We start from the raw sequence: 19,970 nt of genomic DNA, 5'->3' as shown, positions 1-19,970 counted from the left end.
TGAATATTTTTGATGTATGGAATAGGAGTAATTATATTATAAATTGATTTTAATGTGTTTACTAATTTGATTCTCTTTTGTCTTGTAGATTGAAGACTTTGAGATGTTGAGATTAACACTGAAGGACACTTACCAACTGGTATTAGGAAGGCTACTTTTATATGTTTTGTACTTTATTCTGCCTACGAGAATGTTCAAGAGTTTCAAGAAAGGTCTCTACTGTGTAGAAGATGCTACAGCGCTGACCTGCACGGATGATATATATTGTGTACCAGAATTAATAGGGGGGTAGTTGATAGGGGAATAAGCTCTTTTTTTCTCATAACTTGAAACACGAAGTAACCTAAAATGTATCCGGGATGAGGATCTGACATATTTGCATGTCGAGATTCTTCATATGACGGTATTCCCTTGATTGATTCATTTGGGGGATACCTTGTCTTTTGGGTTTTAATAAAACTTCATTGTGATGTTATTTACTATCTTTATCTACCTACATTCTTACCACATATTTTGTGAATACTGATGTGATATATATCTCTCCGTGCAGGGTTCTTTTTCAGCCATTGCTGCGCATACATCCCGAGAATGGTATCGCATTACTGGCAAGTTTTCCAGTTTTCACTATGGCGTGGCTAAAGCGTTTTATCGCATTGCGCCTGCGCGGGACTGCGGCCCCTCTATGATGTTGTAATCAAACTGCGATGTACAGGGTCATAGTGCTTTGTTTTGCACGTGTTGGCAGCAGCCAATAGACGGTGTGAGTTGGGGCATGCGCAATATGGCGATTATGGCGCCGGAATTCTTTTTCTTTTTTCTTTTTTCTTTTTTCACTGACTTCTCGTGGACAGATGGTCCTTGTTTACCTAGATTGGTGAGTGCCAGCTTCTGTGTATCATACTGTGATTGTTGATTAATCTGTAATTAATATGTTTTCACTATTATATGCACATACATGTCACTTAATACAGTTGTGATTATCTACATCTAAATGTCAGTGATTGACTCATATGTTTCTGCACTATACTTTTTGCTACACTTTTATAATATATCGTATTTTTTGATACATTGTATAACTACTACGATTCATTACACCTGTTAATTGGGCTGTGGCTCTGTCTATATATGTCAATGTGTGGTTTTCATTCATTGCTTGAAAATGCTTCCATGGAGGAAGTGAAACGTTGCTGTGTTGGGTGAATAAATTCACATTTTTTTGCTGAGTGCTGCTTCCAGTCTCTTTTTCTTGGATATATATATATATATATATATATATATATATATATATATATATATATATATACACATTATACATTATGCCACGTCTTTGATATGTTAAAAATATTAGGGATGCAGCAAATCAGAAGGGAAACTTTTTAATTACACAAGCAGAATAAGAGGAATTGTTGCTGGTAGTTAAAATGATAGATAAAATCCCTTATTTTGTATCATGCTCTGTCACCAGATACTTCCTCATCTTCTACCTAATCTAATAAACGCTTTGAAGCTGAACTTCTGTGTTACTTTTGTTTATTTATTTTTTTTTAAAAAACATTTATTAGGGAGAAAGTTATGAGCATTTTAACATTTCTGCAAATTTGTTGTAAAAGCCCAACTGGGCGTTTTTTTTACTTTAACCAAGTGGGCGTTGTAATGAAAAGAGTATGACGCTGACCAATCAGCGTCATAAACTTCTCTTCATTCATGTCTAGCTTTAGTCACATCACAGCGTGATCTTGCGAGATCATGCTGTGCCGTCACTTACTCCCACAGTTCCTTCACCGGAGTGTCGGGAGAATTACCAGACATCGCCTCCAGCCAGGAGGCGGCTGGACGCGATGTCTCGTCATTGTCCCGTCGCTCCGGTGAAGGAACGGCGGGAGTAAGTGTCGGCACTGCGGGATCTCGGCGAGATCACGCTGTGATGTGACTAAAGCTAGACATGAATGAAGAGAAGTTTATGACGCTGATTGGTCAGCGTTATACTCTTTTCATTACAACACCCACTTGGTTAAAGTAAAAAAAACGCCCAGTTGGGCTTTCACAGAAAACTTGCATAAATGTTAGGAGCCCAGGTTTCCCAGCAGAACATTACCCAGAGAATCACACTGCCTCCACTGGCTTTCCTTCTTCCCCTAGTGCTTCCTATTGCCATCTCAGATAAATGACACGCACCGTCCACATGATGTAAAGAAAATGTATTATACTGTCTAAGTTTTAGAGAAGGCAGTCAGAAAATAAGACAAATTTATTAAAGTGGTGCAATTTTTATGTTACATTTGGCACATCATGCTAAACACTTTTCTACCTATTCCACAATTTTCCACCTATTCGTTTACAAAGTTTACTGCAGTTTTTTTGCATCACAATTTTGGTGCATTTTTGGTGCATGGTGTCACATTTTAAGCCACGCCCTATTGTTCGATCACATATCTATCTTGCTAAGCCGCGCCCAGCTTGTCAAGCGTGTAAAAAAAAAAGTGTCTAAAACAGTTAATAAATGTGGCGCATGGCATGTACGCCATTATATTTTTATAATATCTTCATGAATACCTTTTAAAATACAAGAGAATAGGCAATGATACAGCAAATAAGTTCTTGGTTTGTCTTAGATGAACATTTGTTGCTGCCTTGAAATACCAATAGGCTCTAAGTCGACATAACAGGAAAAAGTAATTGCTAATCCTTAATGTGCAGCTTGAGCAAAGCCAGTGAAAATAAATGCTTCAGTGCCATTTGTGCCTTTTAAAATTTACCATGATCTTCCCTGAGGATGTAATTGGTAGTCATTCACAATAGATTTTCTGCTACACCTGTTCCTTAGCAGGGGATGTCATGTGTGCCTCACTTGCTGTAATTTGCTCTGCGTGTGACCCTCTCAAAACCTTAAATTTCACAATATGTCACACTTCTGAAAATTAGCATTCAGGATGCCCAAATTTATTCGAGGCATTAGACACTTAACCAACTGCATTTCAGCTACATGTTAATGAAAAACGAAGTCCGATCAGGACTTTAACCCCTTAGTACTGCACGTGTAATGATGGGGGTGGGGAGACAGACAAGTGAGCCCTAATCTACCCACCACTCAGTCCCTGCCTACTTGCAACGACCCGCCCTAGGCGACGGGGTACAACTGGGCGACGGTCCCTACGCTCAATAAGTGCACGACAGACAAACAGACAAGGGTACACAGAGCTAGGGGGAGAAAGGGGCAGTTGCCCACGGCAAAACCGTGAGCAACAAGAGAAGTGAACAAGCCGAGTCAAACCAGGAGAGTACGAGGTGCCAAACGCAGAGCAAAAGAGTAGTAAACAAGGAATGTCCTTGCTTCAATATGAAGCAAGGACAATGGTACAAGAAGCTGCAGCAGGGCCAGGAAACCAAACGAGAAGAATCACAAGCAAAGGAGGAACAGGAAAGGCAGGTATAAATAGACAGAGGGCGGGAGCTAGCTCCGTCTGGCCAGGCTGTGATAGGTTCTCCCACTCCTGATTATCTATGGGCGTTAACCCCGAAGCTGTGCCTGGCAGATCCTTTACAGCACGTGTTTTAGACCTTAAGAACGGAGAAATATTTTTCGCTTTTTCATTGTCTTATCTTAAGAGCAATAACTTTATTTTTCGATGTTTGTAGCTGTATAAGGGCTCGTTTTTTTCCAGGACAAATAACATTTTTCTTTTTTCTTTTTAATTATGAATTGCAAATTTTTACAATACAAGTCGATTTCTTTACAAAGAACAATAAAAATAAACATTATCACTGATCTTAACATAATTATATTAAATTTACATTTTTTAGTTTTTATATACAATAAACCCACAAAAGAGAACAAAAACAGTTGCATCAAGATCCTCCCTCTACATTCCTTACCCCAAGTTAAATGTCAATATCATGAATCAAGCTTAGAAATATAGACACCTCCAAATTTCATTCACTTACAATATTTAAATTAGGTTTTTATACTTCTGGTTTCTTGTCTTGAGATAAAAATACAATCAATGCAAGTGCCCCAATTTATCATAAACATTTCTTTTTTTCATGTAAAACATTCTACTTCTAGCTTCTATTGAACAATTTTAAGACATTTGTAAGATGATCTATTTTAGCGGGTTTATCTTTAATCCTTTCTTTAAAGAGAACCTTTCACCTGCCCATACATGTGCAGCTGAGTGCAGCTTGTAATGGGCAGGGCTTCACATACACTGTCTCACTTTACATTTTTTCCTATCTTCCTCCGTTATTTACATATCGGTGCCATTATATTTGGCAACTGATATCTGTTGTCTCGTTCTCAGTCCCCATTGTCTTCCACCCAACATATCCGCCACTGCACAGGGAGCGTAGTCTGCATGTCTGAGACATACCAGCTCTTCCTTATTCACTGCCCTCTATTGGACCAGCCGGATGATTTCAGCGCTGGTCCATCGCTATTGACACTTCAGAGATTAGTGAAGGAAGAGGGGGGTGTCTCAAACATAAAAAGTTCACTCTGGTACTGGTTAATTTTGTATCCTGGAAAACCCAAGAAAAATCTGAGTAAGGAAAAAGATTTTTTAATGTCTTCCTATGATACCATCAGGTATCTTGCCAATGGCTTGAAAGCTTTATTTAACAAGAGAGGAGATGGAGGGCGTCCTTGATGGGTTCCTTTATATAATATTATATTGTCTAAGATTATACTGTTTGTCACTATCTCAGCAGTTGGTTCTTTATTCATAGCTTTATTAATGTTCAGAAAGTACCCAGAGAACCCAAATGCCTTTCGAATGTCAAAAAGCATATCCATCCAACATTTTCAGACTTTTTTTGCATCCACCATTACAATAACTGCATTAGAATTGGTTGTAAAGTTAGATTTTCCCCAGTCCGAAGGCCCCAATACCTTCCTTATATTGTTAGTTCCTAGACTGCCTTTAACAAAACCAGTTTGGTTATTGTTTATCAGACATGGTAACATAGTGGTCAGTCTATCTGCTAATATTTTTGAGACATATTTCGCATTTTGAGTAATTAACAATATAAGACGGTATGAGTTGGGTAACAGGATATCTTTATCCTTGTTTTAAATTACCGTAATAAAGGTAAAATTCCCAATTTTTATATAGGTTTCCCTGAAAATGAAGTGATTAAATAGACCCATAAGATCATTCAATACTTTATAAAATGTATTTGAGTACCCGTCTTGAGTGTTAATTGGAGAATTAATCAAATGTAGATGATTTTGGGTCACCAACGAAAGCTTGAGCTAATTCAAGAACTCCTTCCCCATTTCAGGATTTTCTATAGGCTAGTATATAATGTCTTAATGTATTCTTCCAGAATAGTGTTTATATGAGCTAGGTCTGTGCAAATCTGGACTTTATTGCATTTTATTGCCATTATACGTTGTTTACCATGATGTGATTTTGCTAAAATAGATAGCAAATGGCCTGCTTTATTTCCACATTTATTTCCGCCATGTCGACACGTGTATTTACCTGATGAAGGGGTGCTAGAACTCGCAAATGCATAGTGTCATTCTGAGGGAACTGCTACTCTGGTCCTACAAATCTCCTCGATAATGTGTGTATGTATATATATATATATATATATCAGGATTGTAGGATGAATCAACTCCTTCAACTTGGCATGGATAGCAGGATTGTAGAACAAGTAACAGCACCAGCACTTCAAGATATGTGGAGAGATGTTGCTTTAATCACCAAAAAGTGAGCAACGTTTCGACCTTTCTCAGGATGTGGACCGAAACGTTGCTCACTTTTTGGTGATTAAACCAAACTCTCTCCACCTATCTTTAAGTCCTGGTGCTGTTACTTGTTCTACAATCCTGCTATCCATTCCAAGTTTACTCTCTCTTTATATCTCTCTCTCCTGAGAGTGGATGTGGCCAGATCTCAACCTAGATGGCCGCATGCTAACTAAGCTTAGTTTACTTTGTTTCCCATTAGGCAACTAACAGTGATTAGACACCTGGCTCTTGTAAAATCTTGCCACAGATCTAGCATGGACACTCCTAGAATAATCAGGAGGAGACGCAAAGTGCTGCTGAAATGCCTCACAGATATCTTTTCTGCCCACGACCTAATGGTGGAAAATGGCGCTGCCGCTCTCTAGATACCTGAATAGGGATGTCTCCCAGATGCCTCAGAGTCAAAAGGGTAATAAGACTGCTTTATCACTCGGTGACTTATCGATCCCAGAAAAAGAGCTCCCACCATTAGAGGAGAAAGAATTAGCCCTCCACCCGAAGCCCTTGCCAAGTAGAAACCATGTCTCCTCCAAAGACATGATGACCCTTCTGCCAAAATTAATAAAAGCTTTTAAACCAACAAACATGCTGTTGGACTTAACTATTAATTAGGCACATCGTCTACTAAATATCTCCGTCTATACCAGAAAATAAACCTTGATATGTACTAACATGCATGCATTTTTTCAGAGTAGAGGACATTCATATGGCAGCGTCCAGAAAACGTTGTGTTTACTTAATTTGAACCGACCTATCGCAAGTCATTATTTAAGAAAGGAGAAAGCTGCTTCCTATCTCATAAGCCCTAAGAATCAACAACATAAAATACAAATTGGGCTTCCCAACTAAACTGATTCTTAACAAAGCAGGTAGTGTTCTTCTTATAAAGTCCGTTGAAGAAGGTCAAAGTCTATTGCAGAAATTTAATATTTCTACTTTGGAAACACACAACAAAATTCACCTGATCGATTCTAACCTAAGGAGAAGAAGTGGTCTACACAAGCCAGGAAGACCTGAACAAACTGATATTCCAACCAGTAGATTTACACCTGTTTGTTGGAGCTTGAGGTGGATCCCAGGGGAAGAGTTCTTGCTATGGTGTGCAATCTGAATAACTGCACATACACTATATGTAATGTTTATGCACTAAACAAATCCTAAATCTCTTTTCTCAAAAAATTACTTAAAAAGATTGCTAAAGTAGTGAAGGGACATGTCTTACTTTGCGGAGATGTGAGCCTTATCTCAGATCATTTACTAGATTCCACTTCTGTTGGCAAGAGATATTCCCCTACTCTATCCTCATGGTTACATTCTAATGATCTACATGACATCTGTAGATGCCTTCACTCCAACGAACGTGACTTCGCTTTCTACTTACAAACTCACCTCACGTACTTGCATGTTGACTATTGCAGCACTGACAAGTGTTACAGCAGTCTATCCCTGATGTCAAAATAGGCTAAATTACCTGGTTTGACCATGCACCCTTACTTATCTCTATCAGTGAATCCCATTTACCACGAGAGGGACTACCTGGAGAGTGAACAATTATGTCCTGTCCCTCCCAGATACTCAAAAAGCTGTTAATATAGAATTAGATGGAGTTAATATTTTTCCCCCTTTAAACCACTCCTGGAATAAGTGATTTAGTATTATGGAACTTTCATGAAGCCTTTACGAGAGATATTTTAATAAAATTAAATGCCCATCTCAAAAAGAAGAGACAGAAAGACCTCTCTGATCTCCTTCTAAAACTAGAATGCTTGTAGGCTTTAATCTGAAACCACGTCTCCAAACAGAATTGGATAAACTAGTAAATTTGAGTCTGCCTGGACTGGAAAAATTCCACTCTATAAGTTATTAATGCTTACAAGAATACTCTATTTTCTACGTGTCATTTTGGTCCATATACCAAACTATATCTTTAAAAAACTTCATTCACAATTGAACCTCTTCATATTTGCAGGTAGGTAACACGAGTCCTCTTTCAAACTATGACACAACCGTTTTCATTTTGAGGCATGGGCCTTCCTAATTTATCTACATACCACAAGGCATCCGTTCTAGACCAATCTAGAGGCTGCTGATTCCTGTCCTCAAAGCAAGGTTGGGTGTCACTAGAACAACAATCCCTACAAATTTCTGACCTAAAATAACTGTTTTTGTCCCATTCTTTAAAGAAATGAACGCACATATACTTCCCCTCCCTCATTATTTTAATATTAGCTAGATTGAATATATGGGGAGATCTGCTACATTCCAAGACCGACAATCTGATTTCATCAAAAGTTAACCTCCCTCCCTGTAATATATCTTTTAAAACTCCCCATTTATCTTCAGTATTCCTATTTACCATTACATAATCCCGGTCAACACGACTAAGTGCTTTCCTCAGTCGATTGAATTTTCATGTCCCAAAATTCCAGGTATTGTCGCTCTTCTTCGTACTGTTTTATTGAACATTATATTAAAACTTACCATACTGAAAACATGATTACAGTACGGGACAGTATTTCTGCAGTGAGGCAGGGACTCCTAGCATCATACATAACTATGATGCTAGGAGCCCGGCTCCCTGCAGTGTGTTCGGTCCGTGACTTGCGGCCGAAATACGTTCCGTCCATTACGGACGTAACATGCTCGTGTGAACCCAGCCTAACAATTTGAAGTAGTGACGTGTCTGGTACGTCGGATTGCAGTAAGTTACTTGCAATACCAACGCACTAGACACGTCAGATTGCGGGAAGGAGTTAACCCCTTCCCGCTCCTTGACGTACTATTACGTCATGGCAGCTGTATCGTTCGCGCTCCATGACCTAATAGTACGTCTCGGGAGTAACGCCCGTTTCGGCCGTCCTCCCGACACATACAGGAGCTGTGACGCTGCTGTCTTGTTTAGCAGCTGTCACAGCTCCTACAGCGGGGACCGATCGCTGTGTCCCCGCTGATTAACCCCTTAAAAGGCGCGTTCTATAGAGATCGCGGCTTTTTAGGGGTTAAGCTGCCATCGCCGGCCTGCTACGCGATAGCGGCCGGCGATGGTGACTATGGCAACTGGACACCAAACAATGGCGTCCGGCTATGCCATAGACGGAAGCCTAGTGGGTCCTGACAACGTCAGGACCCACTATGCTTGCTGTCAGTGAGTGTATTAGAATAGCGATCAGGGCCTCTTGCCCTCATGTCCCCTAATGGGACAATGTAATAAAGTTAAAAAAAAGTTAAAAAAAGATGTGTAAAAATAAGAAAATAAAAGATCTAAAAGTAATAAAAGTAAAAATCCCCCTTTTTCCCTTATCAGTCCTTTATTATTAATAAAAATATATAAACAAACAAACTATACATAATTTGTATCGCCGCGTCCGTAACGGCCTGAACTACAAAATTATTTCATTATTTATCCCGCACGGTGAACGCCGTAAAATAAAATAATAATAAACCGTACCACAATCACAATTCTTTGGTCACTTCACCTCCCAAAAAATGGAATAAAAAGAGATCAAAAAGTCGCATGTACCTTAAAATGGTACTGATCGAAACTACAGTTCGTTACGCAAAAAATAAGTCCTCGCACGGCTTTATTGATTGAAAAATAAAAACGTTATGGCTCTTAGAATAAGGTAACACAAAAAGTGAATGATTGTTTACAAAACGTATTTTATTGTGCAAACGCCATAAGACATAAAAAAAAAATATAAACATCTGGTATCGCCGTAATCGTATCGCCCTGCAGAATAAAGTGAATATGTCATTTATAGCGCACGGTGAACGCTGTAAAAAAAAAGAATAAAAAAACAATAGTAGAATTGCTGTTTTTTAGTCACCACGCCACCTAAAAATAGAATAAAAACTGATCAAAAAGCCGCATGCACCCCAAGAAAACTACAATGGATTCCTCAAGGGGTCTAGTTTCCAAATTGGGGTCACTTTTGGGGGGTTCCCAATGTTTTGGCACCACAAGACCTCTTCAAACCGGACATGGTGCCTAATAAAAAAGAGGCCTCAAAATCCACTAGGTGATCCTTTGCTTCTGAGGCCGGTGTTTCAGTCCATTACCGCACTAGGGCCACATGTGGGATATTTCTAAAAACTGCAGAATCTGGGCAATACGTATTAATTTGTGTTTCACTGATAAATCCTTTTGCGTTATAAAAAAAATGATATAAAGAGGATTTTCTGACAAAAAAAAAAAGTAAATTTCACCTCTACTTTGCTCTAAATTTCTGTGAAACACCTAAAGGGTTCATAAACTTTCTAAATGCTGTTGTGAATACTTTGAGTGGTCTAGTTTCTAAAATGGGGTATTTCATATGGGTTTCTAATATATGGGCCCCTCAAAGCAACTTCAGAACTGAACTGGAACCTAAAAAAATAAATAAATGAGGCAATACTTCGCTTCTTACATTATACTGATAATGAGCCGTGCCCACCCCGAGATGACCCCAGTTTTGACAGTTTGTATAAACGGAGACCCCTATTAGACCATTCCAGTGCCCGGTTTTCCCAAGCATACACCCCCGAGAAGTGTATTTCTATTGATGAGTCCCTGGTACATTTTAAAGGGAGGGTTCAATTCCGCGAGTACCTGCCGGGTAAGAGGGCAAGGTATGGCGTGAAGATGTATAAGCTGCGAGAGTGCATCAGGGTATACCTACAGGTTTAGGATATATGAAGGAAAGGCCACCCCCAAACCAGACTGCATCCTGGACTACAATAGGTACATGGGAGGGATGGACTTGTAAGATCAAGCCCTGAAGCCCTACAGCGCTATGCGGTGTGGTATAAGAAGCTGGCCGTGCACATCATACAGATGGCTTTGTACAATGCGTACGTGCTACGTCGATGTGCAGGCCAGACGGGAACTTTCCTCGAATTTCAAGAGGTGATTATCAAGAACCTAATCTTTAGGGACCAAGAAGGGGGGGCACCCAGTACTTCTGGAAGCGGGGCCACGCGCATCGTACCAGGGCGGCAACACTTTCCAGGGGAAGTTCCCCAAACTGGCAAGAAGGGAAAAAGTCAAAAGAGGTGCAAAGTCTGCTATAAGAGGGCGATAAGGGATGACACAATATATCAATGTGATACGTGTCCCGAATAACCAGAGCTCTGTATGAAAGAGTGTTTTAAAATTAAATCATACATCCCTTGGTTTATAATTTACCCCAATTTTACTTACCCTGATGCACTCCGCACAGCTTATCCCCCTCGTCTTTCCCCTCTGAGCCCTGCTGTGTGTCCAGGCAGCTGATAACAGCCACATGTAGGGTATTGCCATACCCGGGAGAACCCACATTACAGTTTATGGGGTGTAGATCTCCGGTCAAAATGCTCACTACACCTCTAGATGAATGCCTTAAGGGTGTAGTTTTTAAAACGGGGTCACTTCTTGCGGGTTTCAACTGTACTGGTACCTCAGGTGCTTCTGCATACATTACTTCGCACTAGAAAATCCCCAGTAGGCCAAATGGTGGTCCTTTCCTTCTGAGCCCTCCCATGGGCCCAAACGGCAGTTTATCACAACAAATGGGGTATTGCGGCCCTCAGAACAAATTGCGCAACAGAATGGGGTATTTTATTTCTTGTGAAAATAAGAAATTTTCAGCCAAAACTACATATTATTTGAAAAAAATAATTTTGTTTTCATTCCCAGCCCAATTCAAATTAGTTCTGTGAAAAAACTATGGGGTCAAAATAGTGCTTTGATAGCTCTGGGGCTCTGCAAATGCGACATGGCACCCGAAAACCAATCCAGCAAAATCTGGACTCCAAAGAACACACAGCGCTCCTTTCCTTCTGAGCCCTTCCATGGGCTCAAACGGCAGTTTATCACCACAAATGGGGTATTGCCGCACTCAGGACAAATTGGGCAACAAAATGGAGTATTTTATTTCTTGTGAAAATAATAATTTTTGAGCTAAAATGACATATTATTGGAAAAAATATATATTTTTTTAATTCCCAGCCCAATTCAAATAAGTTCTGTGAAGAAACTATGGGGTCTAAATGGTCACATTACCCATAAATGAATTCCTTGAGGGGTGTAGTTTCCAAAATGGGGTCACTTCTGGTGGGTTTCCATTGCTTTGATACCTCTGGGGCTCTGCAAATGCGACATGGCACCCGAAAACCAAACCAGCAAAATCTGTACTCCAAAGAACACACAGCGCTCCTTCCCTTCTGAGGCCTCCCATGGGCCCAAACGGCAGTTTATTGCCACAAATGGGGTATTTCTGCACTCAGGAGAAATTGGGCAACAAAATTGAGCATTTTGTTCCCTGTGAAAATAAGAAATTTTGATAAAAAATTACATCTTATTGGAAAAAATTTCATTTTTTTAATGTCACAGCCCAATTGAAATAGGTGCTGTGAAAAAACTGTGTGCTCAAAATGGTAACAACAACCATAAATGAATTCCTTGAGGGGTGTAGTTTACAAAATGGGGTCACTATTGGGGGATTCCTACTGTTTTGGCACCTCAACACCTCTTCAAACCTGGCATGCTGCCTTAAATATATTCTAATAAAAAAGAGGACTCAAAATGCACTAGGTGCTTCTTTGCTTCTAGGGCTTGTGTTTTAGTCCACGAGCGCAGTAGGGCCACATGTGGGACATTTCTAAAAACTGCAGAATCTGGACAATACATATTTAGTAGTGTTTCTCTGGTAAAACCTTCTGTGTTACAGAAAAAAAAATGAATAAAATTGAAATTCCGCAAGAAAAATGAAATTTGCAAATTTCACCTCCACTTTGCTTTAATTCCTGTGAAATGCCTGAAGGGTTAAAAAACTTTCTAAATGCTGTTTTGAATACTTTGAGGGGTCTAGTTTTTAAAATGGGGTGTTTTATCAGGATTTCTAATACATAGGCCCCTCAAAGCCACTTTAGAACTGAACAGGTACCTTAAATAAAAGGCATTTGAAATTTTCTTAAAAATATGAGAAATTGCTGTTTATGTTCTAAGGCTTGCAACGTCCAAGAAAAATAAAAGAATGTTCAAAAAACGATGCCAATCTAAAGTAGACATATGGGAAATGTGAACTAGTAACTATTTTGGGTGGTATAACCGTCTGTTTTACAAGCAGATGCATTTAAATTCTGAAAAATGCAATTTTTTCAAAATTTTCTCTAAATTTTGCAATTTTTCACCAATAAACACTGAATATATCGACCAAATTTTACCACGAACATGAAGCCCAATGTGTCACGAGAAAATAATCTCAGAATCGCTTGGGTAGGTTCAAGCATTCCGACGTTATTACCACATAAAGTGAAATATGTCAGATTTGAAAAATGGGCTCTGAGCCTTAAGGCCAAAACTAGGCTGCGTCCTTAAGGGATTAAAGTGCCATTATAATTAATATTAAATACAGAGGGGTTTAAACACATAGCACATGATACAATCAACTACAATAGATAGCATAACCTTACAGAGTAACAGACTGACACTGACCGGGAGGGCCCTGCCTGAAAGTACTTGCAATCTATGAACAGTAAAGGTACAGAGAGTATGGCTACCAGGAACATATGAAGTTCTACAAACATTTTGTAATATATACAGTAATGTAAGCAAGTAGGGACACTCCAAGTAAAGTTTTTTTTTATTGTTTAACATTTATTGACAAATCCATATTTCACCTTTACTGAAAATAAATGTAAAGACAAAGGTGATGTAATTTAAAAAAATATAATAAAAGCTTACATTAAAGGCCACATGTAGAGTGTATCTAAAACTGGGAAACACAGCATAATAATTATGTGTAAAGGATCTGCCAGACACAACTTCTGTGTCGACGCCCATAGTTAATCAGTCTGCACCTGCTTCTATGTCTGTGAGACTGACTCCATCTTCCACCACCCAGGATGGCAGGCTTAGGAGTGGGAGAGCCTATCACAGCCTGGCCAGACGGAGCTAGCTCCCGCCCTCTGTCTATTTATACCTGCCTTTCCTGTTCCTCCTTTGCTTGTGATTCTTCTCTGCTGGTTTCCTGGCCCTGCTGCAGCTTCTTGAACTACTGATCCTCTGCTTGTGATTGACCTTGGCTTTACTGACCACTCTTCTGCTCTGCATTTTTGTACCTCGCTCATCTCCTGGTTTGACTCGGCTCGTTCACTTCGCTTGTTGCTCACGGTGTCCCCGTGGGCAGCTTCCCCATTTCCCTGGCTCCTTTGTACCCTTGTCTGTTTGTCGTGCACCTATTGAGTGTAGGAATCGTCGCCCAGTTGTACCCCGTTGCCTAGGGCGGGTCGTTGCAAGTAGGCAGGAACTGAGTGGCGGGTAGATTAGGGCTCACCTGTCTGTCTCCCTACCACGACATTACATAATCACAAGCCCATATACCTAGTCTACCCTGGTCCCTGACACTACTATGGACCCCCTTGAGACCCTGGCTCTGCAAATGCAGGGCCTCTCCCTACAGGTCCAGGCCCTGGCTCAGAGGGACATCCAGCCTGATGCTACCCTGGTAGTGCCCCTCACCTCACCTCTTGAACCCCACCTCAAGTTGCCCGACCGGTTCTCAGGGGACCGGAAGACCTTTTTCTCCTTTCGGCAAAGTTGTAGGCTCTATTTTCGCTTAAAGCCCCACTCCTCTGGTTCTGAGAGCCAGCGGGTGGGTATAATTATGTCCCGGCTCCAGGACGGTCCCCAAGAATGGGCCTTCTCCTTGGCTCCTGACGCCCCTGAACTTTCCTCCGTTGGTCTTTTCTTTTCTGCTCTTGGGCTCATCTATGACGAGACTGACAAGACTGCCTTTGCCGAGAGTCAGCTGGTGACCTTACGTCAGGGTAAGAGACCTGTTGAGGAGTATTGTTCTGACTTTAGGAAGTGGTGCGTAGCTTCTCGGTGGAATGACCCTGCCTTAAGGTGCCAGTTTAGATTGGGTCTGTCGAACGCCCTGAAAGACCTGCTAGTTAGCTATCCCTCTTCTGACTCCCAAGATCAGGTTATCGCTTTAGCGGTACGACTTGACCGACGTCTCAGGGAACGACGACTTGAACGTGTTTGTGTTTTCTCCTCTGACTCCCCCATGATGCCTCCCGAGGTTCCGTTGCTTCATTCTTCCACGGAAGACTTGGAGGTACCTATGCAACTCGAGGCCTCCGTGTCCCCCCACAACGTAGAGAGTTCCGCAGGAAGAATGGTCTCTGCTTCTACTGTGGGGATGACAAGCATCAAGTGAACAACTGTCCTAGGCGTAAGAATAAGCAGCCGGAAGAACTTCCGCGCCTAAGTGACCATCGGGGAGGTCACTTGTGCGCACAGGTATTTCCCGTAAATATGAAACATAATAAAATCTTGCTTCCCTTTCAGGTCTCTTTTGGTGGTAGGTCTGCTACCGGCAGTGCCTTCGTGGATTCAGGGTCTTCTGCTAATATTATGTCTGTGGAATTTGGTATGTCTCTAGCTATGCCATTAATTGATTTGCCTAAACCTGTCCCGGTAGTGGGTATCGACTCCACTCCTCTTGCTAATGGTTATTTTACACAGCATACCCCTGTATTTGAACTCCTTGTTGGCTCCATGCATTTGGAGCAGTGCTCTGTACTGGTGATGCAGGGATTATCATCCGATTTGGTTTTAGGCCTTCCCTGGTTGCAGTTGCATAATCCCACGTTTGACTGGAATACTGGGGATCTTACCAAATGGGGTAATGAATGCATGACGTCATGTTTTTCTGTTAATTCTATTTCTCTCCCTGAGGAGGTGAACACTCTACCTGAGTTTGTTCAGGACTTCGCTGATGTTTTCTCTAAAGAGGCCTCCGAAGTGTTACCACCTCATAGAGAATACGATTGTGCAATTGATTTGGTACCAGGAGCTAAGCTCCCTAAGGGTAGGATATTTAATCTCTCTTGTCCCGAACGTGAAGCCATGAGAGTGTATATCCAGGAATGCCTGGCCAAGGGTTACATTCGCCCCTCTACTTCTCCGGTAGGTGCTGGCTTCTTCTTCGTAGGGAAGAAGGATGGTGGTCTTAGGCCATGCATTGACTACCGAAACTTGAATAAGGTCACTGTAAGGAACCAGTATCCCCTTCCTTTGATTCCTGATCTCTTCAATCAGGTTCAGGGGGCCCAATGGTTCTCTAAGTTTGATCTACGGGGGGCTTATAACCTTATCCGCATCAAAGAGGGGGATGAGTGGAAGACTGCGTTTAACACGCCCGAAGGTCATTTAGAATACCTCGTCATGCCCTTTGGGTTGTGTAATGCTCCCGCGGTCTTCCAGAATTTCATAAATGAGATTTTAAGAGACTACCTGGGGGTATTTCTTGTAGTGTACCTTGATGACATACTTGTGTTTTCCAAGGACTGGTCCTCCCACATTGAGCATGTCAGGAAGGTGCTCCAGGCCCTTCGGGAAAACAAACTGTTTGCTAAGACCGAAAAATGTGTGTTTGGGGTGCAGGACATACCGTTTTTGGGTCAAATCCTCACTCCTCATGAATTCCGCGTGGACCCGGCCAAGGTCCAGGCTGTGGCGGAATGGGTTCAACCTGCCTCCCTGAGGGCGTTACAGTGCTTCCTGGGGTTCGCTAATTATTACAGGAGATTTATTGCTAACTTCTCGGTCATCGCTAAGCCTCTTACGGATCTCACTCGCAAAGGTGCTGGTCTCCTCCACTGGCCTCCTGAGGCTGTCCAGGCTTTTGAGGTCCTTAAGAAGTGCTTTATCTCGGCCCCAGTGCTGGTTCAGCCCAACCAAATGGAGCCATTTATCGTGGAGGTTGACTCGTTCGAGGTGGGAGTGGGGGCTGTCTTGTCCCAGGGTACCAGGTCCCTCACCCATCTCCGCCCCTGTGTCTACTTCTCCAGGAAGTTTTCGCCCTCTGAGAGTAACTATGATATTGGCAACCGCGAACTCTTAGCTATTAAATGGGCATTTGAAGAGTGGCGCCACTTCCTGGAGGGGGTTAGGCAACAGGTAACGGTCCTTACCGACCACAAGAATCTGGTTTTCCTAGAATCTGCCCGGAGGCTAAACCCGAGACAAGCTCGATGGGCGTTATTTTTTACCAGATTCAACTTTTTGGTCACCTATAGGGCTGGGTCTAAAAATATTAAGGCTGATGCACTGTCGCGTAGCTTCATGGCCAGCCCTCCTTCGGAGGAAGATCCTGCTTGTGTTTTGCCTCCAGGTATAATCATTTCCTCTATTGATTCTGATTTAGTCTCTGAAATTGCGGCTGATCAAGGTTCAGCTCCCGGGAACCTTCCTGAGAACAAGCTGTTTGTTCCCCTGCAATTCCGGCTAAGGGTACTTAGGGAAAATCATGATTCTGCACTATCTGGCCATCCAGGCATCCTGGGTACCAAGCACCTCATTGCCAGAAACTATTGGTGGCCTGGGTTGCTCAAAGACGTTAAGGCCTACGTCGCCACTTGTGAAGTTTGTGCTAGGTCCAAGACTCCCAGGTCCCGACCAGCGGGCTTACTATGTTCTTTGCCCATTCCCCAGAGACCTTGGACCCATATCTCCATGGATTTCATCACCGATTTGCCTCCATCTCAAGGCAAGTCGGTGGTGTGGGTTGTAGTAGACCGCTTTAGTAAGATGCGCCACTTTGTGCCCCTCAAGAAACTACCCAATGCTAAGACGTTAGCTACCTTGTTTGTCAAACACATCCTGCGTCTCCATGGGGTCCCTGTCAATATTGTTTCTGACAGAGGGGTACAATTTGTTTCATTGTTTTGGAGAGCCTTCTGTAAAAAGTTGGAGATTGATCTGTCCTTCTCCTCTGCCTTCCATCCTGAAACTAATGGCCAAACTGAGAGGACTAATCAGTCTCTAGAACAATATTTAAGGTGTTTTATCTCTGACTGTCAATATGATTGGCTCTCATTCATTCCCCTCGCCGAATTTTCCCTTAATAACTGGGTCAGTAACTCGTCAGGGGTCTCCCCTTTTTCTGTAATTTTGGGTTTAATCCACGGTTCTCCTCCGTTTCACCTGGTAGTTCCAACAATCCCGAGGTAGATGTCGTTCATCGGGAACTGTGCACAGTCTGGGCCCAGGTTCAGAAGAACCTAGAGGCGACCCAGAGCATACAAAAGACTCAGGCAGATAGAAGACGTTCTGCTAACCCCTTGTTTGTGGTCGGGGATCTGGTGTGGCTATCGTCAAAAAATTTTCGCCTTAAAGTCCCGTCCAAGAAGTTTGCTCCCCGGTTTATAGGGCCATACAAGGTCATTGAAGTCCTTAACCCTGTCTCCTTCCGACTGGAGTTGCCCCCGTCTTTTCGAGTACACGACGTGTTTCATGCCTCCCTCCTTAAACGCTGCTCCCCGTCCTTGGCTCCCTCGAGAAAACCTCCGGTCCCTGTTCTCACCCCTGAGGGGGTAGAATTCGAGGTGGCCAAGATTGTGGACAGCAGGATGGTCCAAGGCTCCCTCCAATACCTGGTCCATTGGAGGGGATACGGGCCTGAGGAGAGGACTTGGGTACCTGCCTGGGATGTTCACGCTGGGGTATTGCTCAGGAGGTTCCACCTTAGTTTCCCCAATAAACCAGGTCCACCTAGAAAGGGTCCGGTGGCCCCTCATAAAAGGGGGGGGGTACTGTAAAGGATCTGCCAGACACAACTTCTGTGTCGACGCCCATAGTTAATCAGCCTGCACCTGCTTCTATGTCTGTGAGACTGACTCCATCTTCCACCACCCAGGATGGCAGGCTTTGGAGTGGGAGAGCATATCACAGCCTGGCCAGACGGAGCTAGCTCCCGCCCTCTGTCTATTTATACCTGCCTTTCCTGTTCCTCCTTTGCTTGTGATTCTTCTCTGCTGGTTTCCTGGCCCTGCTGCAGCTTCTTGAACTACTGATCCTCTGCTTGTGATTGACCTTGGTTTACTGACCACTCTTCTGCTCTGCATTTTTGTACCTCGCTCATCTCCTGGTTTGACTCGGCTCGTTCACTTCGCTTGTTGCTCACGGTGTCCCCGTGGGCAGCTTCCCCATTTCCCTGGCTCCTTTGTACCCTTGTCTGTTTGTCTGTCGTGCACCTATTGAGTGTAGGGACCGTCTCCCAGTTGTACCCCGTTGCCTAGGGCGGGTCGTTGCAAGTAGGCAGGGACTGAGTGACGGGTAGATTAGGGCTCACCTGTCTGTCTCCCTACCCCGACATTACATTATGTTAATACAAGGGGGAGGAAACCTCCAGCTCACCAGCTCGCCTCCTGACAGTCCTGCTTCGCCCGGATCTCTGCAACGGTCCACGGTAGGCAATAGTACAAAAAGGAAGGATTTGATCCAGCGCTGCAATGATGTGCTTTAAAAAAGAACGTATTCCCAATTTTATTGGTATCAAAAAACTCGTTTAAAAATTCGATAACAGGCTTGGCGTCAAGGCAGTATTAGGTAGGTGTAATGGGCCTACGCGTTTCGAGCACGGCTGGTGCTCTTAGTCATGGCATTCATTCACTGGGACACGAGAGTATGGGTTTATATAGTTGGTTTTAGATAGGTGGAGCTGAAAAGCCTTACCAGGTGGTTAATCAAGGTCACCCTATGTGTGTGTTCTGCTGGTTAGATACAGCAGTTAACCCTTCCAGGTATATAAATAAACACTATGCAAAGACCCTAGGGTCATTACAATACTCATGTATTTATTATCTATTTTTCAATTTTTAATTCTTTTTGGGATTTTGTATGATGTTTATACATGTGAATCCCTGTTTTGAGTAATTTATTAACCCACGGCTTGTTGCAGTGTAGAACATAGAAAGTCGCAGCCGGAAGGCGGATCGAAAGCAACCGCATCAAGAACGGGACTCCGGCGACCCAACACAAATGTGAGTAAATTCGAACTTTTATTAAACTCGTGTCCCTGTGTGTGAATGATTCCCAATTACATACCAAAGTTGCAACCAGTTTCAACATAAGAAAGACATAAAGACGGACATTTGGAGAAGAGAACGAAAATTTTAAAATTAAAATATCATAAACAAAGACACAGTTGATTTGGTTTATACATATATAATAGATTGTATTAAAATAAATAAATCTCTACTGAGGCCGGATTCACACGAGCGTTGCGTTTTTGCGCGCGCAAACAACGCAGCGTTTTGCGCGCGCAAACACTATTTGACAGCTGCGTGTGTCATCCGTGTCTGATGCGCGGCTGCGTGATTTTCGCGCAGCCGGCATCATAGAGATGAGGCTTGTCGACGCCCGTCACTGTCCAAGGTGCTGAAAGAGCTAAATCTTTCAGCACCCTCG

Source organism: Rhinoderma darwinii, chromosome 2 (genome assembly GCF_050947455.1).
Source record: "Rhinoderma darwinii isolate aRhiDar2 chromosome 2, aRhiDar2.hap1, whole genome shotgun sequence".
Classification (NCBI taxonomy): domain Eukaryota; kingdom Metazoa; phylum Chordata; class Amphibia; order Anura; family Rhinodermatidae; genus Rhinoderma; species Rhinoderma darwinii.
This window is presented reverse-complemented; position numbering follows the sequence as displayed.